General features: G+C 40.2%; 1 protein-coding gene across 1 annotated transcript in view; it reads right to left on the bottom strand.

Annotated features, from left to right (window-relative positions):
* Positions 1–12,551, bottom strand: part of me1 (malic enzyme 1, NADP(+)-dependent, cytosolic) — a 77,944-nt gene that overhangs the window by 33,282 nt on the left and 32,111 nt on the right. The window lies entirely within an intron of this gene.

Genomic DNA, 12,551 nt, shown 5'->3' with positions numbered 1-12,551 from the left:
TAATATTTGGGGAACGTTGAGAAACAAACAGTCTTTTCCCACATTAAAGTCAGAGGTTTTGTTTAATTTGTTTTGCTGTAACCTTATGAACACATGGCTGCAGTGCTCAAACCAAGAGTAGTATTCAGGTCCCATTAGATTAAATAAACTAAAAATGAACCCTTTTGGGAAGATTTTGTCAAGATTTGCCTCAGCCATCCCTACAAGAAGACAGTGAGCTCAGTTCGGCAGAGATTGGTTAGTGACCAGGTCGCAGTCTATCTATCTATATTTTCTGCCACTTAGCCAAGGTCCTCCTGGGACATCCCAAGGTGTTTCCAGGCCAGATGAGAACTGAAATCTCTTCAGTGTGTTCTGGGTCTCCCTCCAGTCTCCTACCAGTTGGACATGCCCAGAAAACCCTCAATGTAAGGCCAAATCAGATGGCCGAACTTCCTCAACTGGTTCCTTTTGACACAAAAGAGGAGTGAATGTACTCCAAGCTCCCTCCGAATGTTGGAACTCTTTACCATAGATCTCTAAGGCTAAGACCAGCAACCCTACAGATGAAACTATCTGTGATCTCATTCACTACACAAAGCTCATTACCATTGGTGAGGTTCGAAACATAGATCAACTGATAAATAAAAAGTTTTACCTTTGGGCTCCATTCCTTAATGGTCTATACAATAATGCATAATCCATAATCGTCTTGTACAACGTCAGGTTTACTGCTGACGGTGCACCAATCTTCCTCTAAATCTTTCCCTCCATCCTTCCCTCATCCTTGAAACCAGATGACAGATGAAGTCAAGACACACAACATCAACAGTGCTAACAGTTTTACAATCATAACTGATGATATCAAATTAAAATAATTATAGACAATTTTCTAACTTCTTTGAAGAATGGTAATGGATTATTCTACAAGACGAACGTGTGCCCTGTTAACATGCAACTACCCTGAGGGGGACATTTTTCAACTCTATAACAAGGTAACTGGAGCTGCAGCTCTGACTGATGTAACGCTGCGCTCTAAATCAAAGTGAATGTTCAGGGTGCCAGAAGAAAGGTCAAGTCTCATCATGAAAACAGATCAAAGAGTCAAAAAAGGACCACCTGGGGTCAGACACCATTCCTGTAAAGGTCAGAGAGGTGCTGAAGAGTTGGTTTACATCACCTCCAAAACCAAGAATTTTACCATGACAAAATTTTGAATAACCAGAAGGTCAAAATGCCAGTTCCCTAATGATCACTTGTCCTGAAAATAGACATTAAGACCCAGTGCACTCACAGAGAGCATTAAGACACACATCAACAATCTCATGTCATAATTTCCTTCCCAGACAATATAACAAATGTTTTATATTACATAAAAGTTCATGATCATGTCATGTTTATTTACAATACATATAACGGAGTACCAACAAATTGGCTGGGATCAAATAGGTTTTAGCAAGCAAGATAGAAGTTTACTGTTATTTTATATGTAAAAATACATCTTTCAAACAGGCATCATCAACTTGCATGGAACAAACTGTGCAGGAGACTTACTGCGTCGCTTTAATACACTAAACACTGAAAAATAAGCACTTCTGGACTTCCCCTGCCAAGTAAGCCTATTGTGCATTTTTGGCTCAATGCAGAGTGATTTTGAGTGCTTACCACAATTCCTATAGAAGTCGTGTTGGATTAGTAATTAATATTTAGAAAATGACATTTTTCTAATTTAGTAAACCAATATGTGTCAGTATGAAAAGTGTTTGTTAACAGAACATAATACAGAAAAAGATACTTGGGGCAGATACAAATTTGTTGTATTTGGGTTTCTTTTTTAGTCATAATTGTTAAAATCAGTGGGAAACTTACCACTTCCGTACACTGATGTCAGTGTGGACAATAAACTGTAAAATATCCTGCCTATATTACTTATCTTTTAGTAAATGCATTTTTAGTAAATATGCTGTATTTTCATTATCAAATCAGAACTGTATGCGTAATATGCATTATGTCTATGTATTGCAAAAATTGTGCTCTTATTCTTAATGGCAGTGATAATGATAGTGCTTAACTGTTTTAAAAAAAAAATCCAATTAAACTATTGTGTTTTCAGAATCCACAATTCTGTTCAAAATCAGAAGCAGTGGATCGTCTGATTGGAAGTACCAGCAAATGTGAGAACAAGTTTTCTGCTGGCACAAGGTGCTTAAATGACATGGTTTGATTTCCCAAGAGCCTAATTCAAGGCTGTATTTATATTAATAATATGCAATACTCTCCAATATAAGCAACAGGGGAATGACCGAGGCTGCTCATAGAGGGCTGCTCATGTGCATACAATCTCACGGAGGTTTCCCATTGAACAACTAGATCACAAGAACTGATGCATTTTGGAGGCTTTAATCAAGCTAACAAACATTCAAATAAACAGTGGCTTCAACGTCTCCGCTTGAATTCAAAGTCCAATCACTAAAACTATGAAATATCTCGTACTATACCACTCAAAACTCACACGTCTTCATAACTGCATGTCAGAAGCGCGGAAAATGTTTATAGTTTGGAAGCCGTTTGACTGATTCAATAACCAATACAGCCCATGAGTGCAGATGGATTTCTTCAAGTTTTGGGTTTCTAACCTCGGGCCAAATCTCTGACAGGACAACAAGTGTTCACAGCCAAGGCTGAGCAGAGAGCTGATGGAGCTGTCAAAACAGTGAAATTAGCTTCAAGTGCTTTCTCACACATCCATAAACACAGGAGGGTTAAACTGACAAAGAAGTGGAGACATTACGAGATATTATTTTCCGAAGCTGCAAGATCTCATACTTCCAGAAGAATGATCTTATCTAAGTGCTGATATGAGAGTGGTGATTAATGAGTGATCTGTTGACTTAGCTCTTATCGGCAGTGAGGAGCGTCTTATGTCAACATGAGGCTGACCTAGTTAGAGACTCGGGTTGCACTGCTCTTTAAATAAGATTGTGAACCATCATGCCTTTTGTTCATCTGTACTGAGTCAATAGCTTTTTAAAATTTAAAAGCTTCCCATTCAAGTGTTTTCTAATCTGCCTCCACTGTGTTTAAGTTTTGGTCAGATTCAGAAAAAAAAAAAGAAAAGAAAAGAAAATTGGGTTGATGAAGGTTCAGGTCATCATAGTTCAACCTTCTTTACTAAAGGAAAGGTTTGACATTTTAAAGGAAATATGCTTGTTTGCTTGGCAGATCAGAAGGTTGATAACGGACTGTAACACCTGTAATACGATTGAGCAGGCCTAAGAAGGTGCTTAGGTTAGCACAAAGGCAGTTAGCAGTTAGCCTCACTCCTTTTTACATTGTTTTTGTTTTCATATGAACAGAACACACTGAAATGAGTGTTAGAGGTGCTGCGAGGCAGATTATGTTAACTCAGAGAGCCAGGAGACTAAATGCTTCCCCTGATTTCAGTTTTAGCCAAACTAAGCTGATCTCTTCCTAGCCTACAGCTGAATATTGCTTTGGTACAAAAACATGAAACGTGAAAAACACACAGAAGCTGATATATATATATATATATATATATATATATACACACACACACTTAAGAAATCCCAAAACGGAGATAAATATATATATAAATATATAATTTATATATAAATATATAATTATACATTTTGGCCTCCTCTCATTGTTTTAGGAGGAGTCTGCCAGTCTGTAAAACATTTTGCGCTTTCTCTGAAGAGTTTGATTTTTATTAACTTTCATAATCTAAAATAATATCAGGAGAACAATCCATACACAGGCATTGATTGGCATAGAAATGTGCAAACACAGTAACAGTCAGCTGATGCAAGCTCTGAACAGACACAGAAGATGTCCACTTTGTAAAGTACATAGAAGATATAAATATAACTTGTTTCATTTTTATATAATTCTGATCATACAAGTGATTTCAGCCTGTACTCTATGTTGGTTTGTTACATGTCATCCTATTATCTGTAATTTACCACTATATCAGTAGCCATGAAATTTGTTTTGGTCAATTTAATGCGAGGTGTCGCTCAGTGTCTAGCTGCCACACTCTTACTGTATTTCTTGGTAACAGAGAAAATAAAGTGTCATCTGTAACTGAAACTCTACCACACCTGGAAAAACAGGCATCACTGTGCACCAAACAGGCCGTCGGGCTCAGTGACCGCAAACTGTCGAGTCCGATCGACTTCACAAATCAAGTCCAAACACCTTCATCCGGCCAGGCCTGAAGTTATATTATGGCAGCATGTTTGCATCTAATGGGGTTGGTGTTTCACAATATTTGCATCATTCCATTTGGCCATAATGGGAGTTTTTATACCAGAATAGAAAGTCGATGACAAAGTGCCAATAGGGTTGGACTGGGACTCTGGGAAATTCTGGTTTGGAGTTTCCACTCAATCCAGAGGGGAACGAGGCTTGATTCAACACCCAGGTACTTTTCCACTTATGATGGCAATGGTTTATATGTCAGACCTGATATGTAACACGGATCTGTCCACTTTTGACACTTGCCTGTATACTCCATGTCCTTCAACTCCATCTATATTCTTTTTTGATTGAGAAATATTGTGCAAGGGGATACCTGATTTTGGATCTGGAAGCAGTTTGTCCAAAGTTTCTATTGCACCATTACTTTCCTTAATACGTACTGTACCTACAGAGACGATTGGATGCCATATTAATGAGGGAAATTATAATATTGATGCAGCTATCCGGCTTGTTTCCAGAAATCTGTCTACACATGCCCAAGATCTGACCTGTGACTGTATGAATGGCTCTCTAGTTACCCACATACATGCAGTATATACACCGTATTACATCACACATACCCATCTGGTCGTTACATGTCACACAAGGAATGAAGCCAGTGCAGCTTGGTGATGTGAAACGACTCTGCTGAAGCACTGGCATCCCTCCTACACTAGCTTTGGAAAAAAGCCCCCTCTAACATTTGTTACGACATCCAAGCAATACACACACATTTCGAGCATGACAGGTGTAATAAAGAAATGATATAGCTTTGTTTCAATTTGCTGTCTCCTTGTCAGTTTATAGCGATCCTGCAGCAGTACTTGTGGAGGAAAGATAACATTGTTAAAACATACAGAGCACATAACTACAGTACAGTATGCTGGAAGTTGCCAATATACGGCTATTCCATAAGGCATCGTATTTAATTCGCCAACTTCTCCACTCCACTTGACTTTTATGGTCCAACCACATTTTCTCAAGGTAGGGAGATGAAAGCTACATCCATTCTGTACTAGCGATGACTGTATGTACCCAGGTTGGGCTGTTCCGGTATTTCAGATACGTAAAGTTATGAAGAGCAGGTATATGCACAACTCTTTTGAATCGCTGTCATCAAATTTATTTCTCCAGCTTGTCCCTCTTGTCTTCATGCTCTGGGATATTCACATTAAAGCTATTAAAGAAGATCTGACCTTGTTGGCAACTTGCGTGACATATGTTGAATGCATTTTCTGCTGTACACTGTGAAGACACCTCTGGGTCGGCTCTAAAACTGCAAACCAAGCCGCGTGTGATTCACACAGAGTATCAGATAAGTTTAATGGGATGATCAGCAAGTCGTATTTTCCAATGTGGGATGGTGAAATATTTCTACTGCGCCCCAAAATGTAACCAGAGGAGATGATGTGGGGACAGCAGCCAAACAGTGCTCTGTAATTTAGTCCTTAGTGGGGATGGAGAGTTTCGCAATAATGCGTCATTCGGCAGCCCCCACTAATGCCTCACTGAAATCACATTATTCAAAGAAAAAAAGGATATGGAAAATATTAGACAAGTTCATTTTGTGTCATCTTCGGGGTGTGCAACTTTACATACTTGATGGACTGCGAGCTGTCAGATTGAATACTGGAAAAAAATAAAAATGTTCTTATAGTCATTAAAATAGAAATTAAATAAAATATTAAAATTTTATATATTAAATAAAATATATAAAAATGTATAATATATAAAATAAAATAAATATATGTATATATATATATATATATATATATATATATAAAAATCAAACTGTATCAGACCATCATCTTGTCTCATTTCCCTGGGTTTTACCTGTGCCCGGTAGGGACACTTTACTACTGCCAGGAGGTGGCGCTAATGCAGGTAAAAGCTGAAGAACGCGTTAAGACCAGGTGTCGGTAAAATATGTGGCGCTGTGAGATTAAATGTAAAAAAAGTACAAAAAAGGTGCAGTACAAACTGTGCCAGGTAAAGCAAGCATATCATAAGTCTACCACAGCTATGAAGTCATATGAGAGCGAGTCACCGTGCAGACGGTGAATCCACAGATCAACAATCAATGGCTAATTTTGTCTCCAGACGAAGTAAGGGATGTTAGACGTAAAGAGAAAAGAGCTGCCCAATTATTTCGAAGATGATAGCTAAAGACATGCTTCTCATCAGCGTTGGCAAAGCTGAGGGTTTTCCAAGTTGAATACGTTTTGTTAAGCCTGAGTTTACTGCAGGAGTGAGTGTCTCTCTCCTCCTGTGTGCACATACAGCAGCGGGGAGGGTTCCAATAATAGCAGAGAAACTATGTACATACACCTGCACTGTAGGTTACAGGTAGGCCGACAGTGTCGTGTTTGCAGTGATGCCAAGAAGGTAAGAATACAGCAGTATCTAAACAGATAGTTTACCAACAAGTCAAATAAAAATCAGTTTTTAAGCAGTTTAATGGCCTGTAGCCAACTGGGTAGCTACAAAACTTTGTGTTAATGTTTATAAGAAGGATACGAGGAGACTTTAGCCACAAATCTAATATAGCCGTTATTCAGAACCAGTGGCTCTGATGTTGTGTAGTAGGATGTGACCATCTGCCCGTGACAGAATACCAACATTACTGCTTTGAAATGAAACAATTTGAAAGGCTGTTCTAAACCAACAGCATTACGACAAATTACTGCTTAGGCAGCGGGCGCCATCATGAAACAAACAAAAAAGACTTATAAAGCAAACATATCTGCCACACCAGATTCTATTTCAATTGCAGTTGGACAGTAAAGCAATGCCACAGCACTCTGAAATAAACAGACATCAAAATGATGAGGATGTCAATTTGCTTCGTGCTCCTTCAGAAAAATAGCTTCCCTTCTGTTTTACAGTGTCATGTCTGGCATTCCTCGAGTTTACGTGGTGTTGCCCAAATTTTAAATCTTCACCTGACTGACAGTAAATTATGTGACAAAGCTGGGACCTGACAACCACTGAGTTCATAGAGCCTGGCTGGATCCAGACCAACAGAGTGCGAGCGAAGCCAAACCTGTCCGTGGTGAGGTGAGACGTGGACAAGAGCTGCCAGGTCGGCTTTTAGGCCGACAGCCAACAGTCAGAGCAAAAACCTAAATGAATGTGTTTGCAATTATTTCATGGTTGTTTCTTAGGGACACGACGGAACAAACTGGATTCTCTCCTAAACGGCTAAATCCAACCACCGGGCAGCCTGCTGCACCCTCAGTCATGGAAAGTTATGGCAGTTTGAAGTAGAAATGCAGGTCACAGACAATGCAGCCAGGTAGTCTCAGTCAAGTCGACAGTTTCTCAGAACATATATTTAGTTTGATTACTTTCCATGTTTACACAGTGAATCGTAGCAATGCTGTGGATTTAAATTGGGTATTAAATAATACTTCATTTATTTTACTGAGGGATGCTGAAAACAGGAGTTAAGTCTGCTGTGCCCTCAAATTTATTTTCTTTCACTGGCTCAAAAACCTCCTCGGACATGAGCTTTATATTGTTATACAAGTCCAGAGTGGAATTACTTCCAAATGTTTGCCACGTTCTTCATGAGGTCGGTGTAACTCCAAACCATTTCTCTCCTCCCATTCAAACAGAGTCTATTCTGCGCTGCTCTCATGGTCGACCAAAAAGTAAAAATGTGGTCAACAAATTCATCAGCAACAGTCATGCAATCAGTCATAATCAGGAAACTAATTCTCTCTGGACTCGAGTTGTGTGGGATGAGTGGTTGTTTCTTATTCACGATCATACGCTGGTCATCACGGTTCAATAATCCTGTGTGGATTAATCATCCAGAAGGAGATGGTATTTTCTACTCGCCATGGACGCTCATCAGTCCAAATGAGGTCGTTTCTCTCATACTTGAATTTGTGAGACTGCGTGTGGGCCAGGGCAGTGTGAGAGCCCCTACAGCTCGAAAGCCCCTAATCTGCAAGGTTGGAACGCTTCATCATCCAGCACGTGTCCCTTCAGAGGTGGCCGAGACACCTTCAGCTGATGCCTGTCATTAGGCCTTTATGAGCCTCCTGCAGCTCACCCTCTGGTTTCATCAAAGAACTGCCCATCAAGACTTCAGCATGGCTGTGCTCAAGTGATGGTTCAGTACCTTCTTCCTTAGAGTAATCAGGAAAAAAAACACTTTATGTCTGTATGGTTTCATAACTATCAAGCTCACACAGATATTTCAGTCTGCTGTGTACCCTGCACTCATCTGGTAATTTAGTGATATTAATCAGTAACCTGTCCATATACTGTACTTGTATTGTTGGCCAGGTGGGGCTCAACCATTTGGGTGGATTAGGAGTCTCATCAGTAAAGCATTACATATGCACACAAATACTTTGCAGCTCCGAGGTCAAATATTTTCAATACTAAGCATATTTGTACACAGCCTTTCAAACGATGTTGTCATCTAAGGCCACATGATGTCAACGTGTACATTCTTCTCAGATTTAAGAATGAATGTTCTGCAGGCAATCAGGAATCCTTCCTGGACCTGAGCAGCTGAACTCTCCACTCAACAAGCAATGATTTGAATGATCTGCAGAAAATATGGCGGATGTAGAAGGGAAATTGTCATTGCTAGAGGAATCTGAGGAGATAGATACGCTTTTCCTCAGCCAGATCATGTTTTCTACCCCTTACTTTATTAAGTAGCTCAACATCTCCATGATGGATTGGATTGAAAATGTTGTATGTACAGTATTTTCATGGTTTCCAGAGGATCCAACACACTAGGGTGATCCCCTGACTTTTCCTCCAGTGCCACCATAAGTTTACCCTTTTCTGGTTTTTTTATTGAAATAACTAAACAACTATTGGATGGACTTTAGTGAAATTTGATGCAGACATTCATGTTCACCAGAAGGTGAATTGATATTAATGCAATCATCAGGACAAAATTTCAAAGTGGTGAATACTTTGGTTTATGACCATATACTAACAAAACTAAAGACATTCACATCATTGTCAATTATAAGCGTGTTTAAAAGAGGATGTGTCTTATGTTATGTGTCTAAATGTTAGCATGCTAACATACAAAACAAAGATTTTTAATTATACTTCTGACATAATCATAGTAAACATGAGCATTTAGTCTGCAATCTTAACTGAAGAATCTTAGTCTTTCTGTTCTTATTGAACTAAATCTCATGAAAATACATCAATTAATTCATAGATCAACACCAACAAGTACCGTCAGTGTAGTCAAATCCTCTGCTACATACAGCATTGTCCAAGTACCATAACTATCATTACCATGAACACACAGTGCTTTACTTTTCCTACATACACTGTCCTGTTGACGGAAATACAAGATACACATGAATCCTTACAGTTTAAGTAATTATTCACAAGGTTTTGGGGCTTGGAAAACACAAGATGACAGTTAAAATTCAACATGTGACGCTGCTGACTGTTATCCTCATAAAAACGACTCACTACTCACCTTTTGGACTAATCGCATAGTAAAAGTTAAGCTTGTGATTTGATGGGCAAGACTATAATGTACAGTATGAAGACACACTTGATCTCCAGTTACACAGGCAGTCAGACTCATGGCTTTCACACAGTAGAAGTGGAAAGAAGAATCTGGTCTTCACCCTAAACCATCTCTCAGGAGTTTAGTATTCCCGTGTCTTACTTTCCAGCTCCTGACAGACAGCTGCAGCAGCACAGAGCGGCAGACCCTTCACGCTCAACCACGAATCCTCTAATGGGCCACCAGTGATCATCCATCAGCAAGATGGATTGGTTCGTGTCACTTACCTAGAGAGCCCCTTGAACAAGCGGACTCTTACTTTGAAAGGGCCTATTAGCAGTTTATTTAGACACTCCAGTGCACCACAGACACACTGGAAATGACTGAACTAAATATATTTGGGATCATTTTTCTGCGACAAAACATGATCATTTATCACAAGCGAGTACTTTCAGCTGTCAAACAAAGTACACAACCCACATTTACGGTGAAAACAAACAAACTGTGATGAAGACAGACCAACTTTCTCTGCTAAACACTGTGTCCGCTCATGAGTTTACAAACCAACAAAACTTCACATGTCCACTAATCTTCTGATGATGTGAATGTGTTCCTTTCTCCAGCTCTCTTTCCTGCCTCTGCCCCATCTGAACATCAGTAAATCAGCCGTGTTTTGACACTTAATGGCGCTTGACCTTTGGTCTCTGGTACAGAGCCCGGTGTCGGAGTGTTTAGTCTCCATGAGGCAGATTAGCTGGTGAAGTCAGGCAAGACAAGGAGAGGCTGCTGCTTCCACACAGAAAGTCTTTATACCTGAGAGCCAGTGATTAGAGACCTAATCTGCTGCTACGGTGGTCTGGCTGGAGGACACGCATGCACGCACATACTCATACGAGGTGGTATCAGAAATCCATTAGGAGGATTTCCAACGAGACGCTCGTGAGTAATAAGTAAAAATAGAAAGAGAGCAGTATATTACACTGCAGATAGAAATAAGAGACATTAGCTGATCCTTCAAGGGCTTACACAACACCTAAAATTACAACCATGTGTATTCAGACGTAGTGTAAAGCAAAATGTAAAGGTGATGCAAAGTGCATACAGTCAACTTAAGTCAATGGAAAGATGTAGTCAGACTTGAATTTGCCTGGGGTGTCTGAAAATGACACAAAGGACAGAGTTACAAATGTTTCAAGCAAAATAAGAGAAAGAACCAGAGTTTCTGCAGAGTTCATTCAAGACATACCACAACACATAGTCAGTGCATCCATTGCTAGCTAGCAAACAGCTGGTAGATTGATTGTTTTTGCAGGGCAAGTTGATTGGCCAGTCACTTGGATGATGTCATAATTTTTCAATTTTTGCAAGGAACTCTGAACTACTGATCAAGTGGGCCAGAGGGTAAAAAAAGGTAACATTGGCCACTGCATTAGCAGGACTAAAAACGGAGACAATTTTGAAAGCAGTAAATGCAAATTCATGCATGTCATTGGTCTTTTTCTCAGGCATGCTCAGCACAGAGAAACGACCTGGCTGGAAGCCCAAATCTGGTTGATGGTCAGCTTTGTCCCCGGTGTATTCTGCTAACTGACCCCTAATGCACATTTTCTAGAGGCCCAACTCCCAACCCAGGAGGCTTTGGCAGCAGGTCCTGGCCCACTGTGCTGTGAGATGGAGGGAATGTATAAATGAATCCTCCAGCCAGCTCAGTGTGAGAAGGGAAGCATGCTAGGAATATTTTCCACAGTTCTGCAGGGACGGGGAAACAAGAAGCTGTTGGGTAACAATACGAGTTATGTGCCAGGGAGAATTTGGATTTCCAAGCATCTTAAAAAGTACCCAAGGTAGGCGTTCATAATAAAACTGCTTGGACAAAACTGAAAAACTGCAGTTTTACAGCTAATCAAAAGCATCAAAGGAGGTTGTGTAAATGAAGCCATCACTGAATGAGACATAAATCTGGCACTTCTGCAGCACACCTCTATAGCTACCTGGCATCTATATCAAACTGGAACCTTCCTTCTAAAACTAGTTCACACTTTAGTATGAGTTTAATGCTAATTGTTTCAAATTAGCCAGTGTTATCATATTTAACTTAGTGAGTGATTGTAATTGTAACAGCCAAAAGTGAGCTTAAAAGCCCCCAGAGGACAGTTGATCAGGGTGGTCTGTCTCCTATCAGTCCTATAAGAGGGAAACAGACCCAACACGGATCCAAGTAAAACAGAGCGTGGCCCTGAATGAAGCCCCGAGAACGAAGGCACCATCAACTCAATATCTATTAGTGACTGCTCAGGGAGTTCTGCTGTCAGATAGTGAGAGTTGGACCTGATGAACCTATGAGAGGGAAAAACATACCAGCAGGGGTGCGTGTGTGCGTGTGTACATGCGTGTGTATTTGTGTGCGTGTGTCAGACAGGGTGAAAGTGTGTTTACAGAAGGGGAGGAGAGGAAACCAGTGAACATCTGTGTGCTCAGAGCAGAGCCAGATCCACTCAAGGTGAACCCTGAACTGATTTCAACAGCTTACAGCGGTTTCCTCCGAGCTGAGCTGTCTAACCAAATTTCATCTGAAAGGGCTACCGCAACCTCTAGGTTTGGTTCAGATTTTACAGCACCCAATTCCAACATACAGTAACATACACTTGCTTTAAGAGTCCCTGAGCTTCTGGTTCTGTTGTAGTACATCCGATCATTTGACACTTTGCAGCTTACAAGCTTGAAACCATCATGGTTTTTAGATATACCAGTTTAATGGAGCCTCGGGTGAAACAACAGCTCAAAGAGTTAATAAAATACCTGCATGTGA

The sequence above is a fragment of the Embiotoca jacksoni genome, unplaced genomic scaffold (genome assembly GCF_022577435.1).
Source record: "Embiotoca jacksoni isolate LCO1_2020_lvr unplaced genomic scaffold, fEmbJac1.0.p SCAF_11, whole genome shotgun sequence".
NCBI classification, from domain to species: domain Eukaryota; kingdom Metazoa; phylum Chordata; class Actinopteri; family Embiotocidae; genus Embiotoca; species Embiotoca jacksoni.
This window is presented reverse-complemented; position numbering and strand designations above follow the sequence as displayed.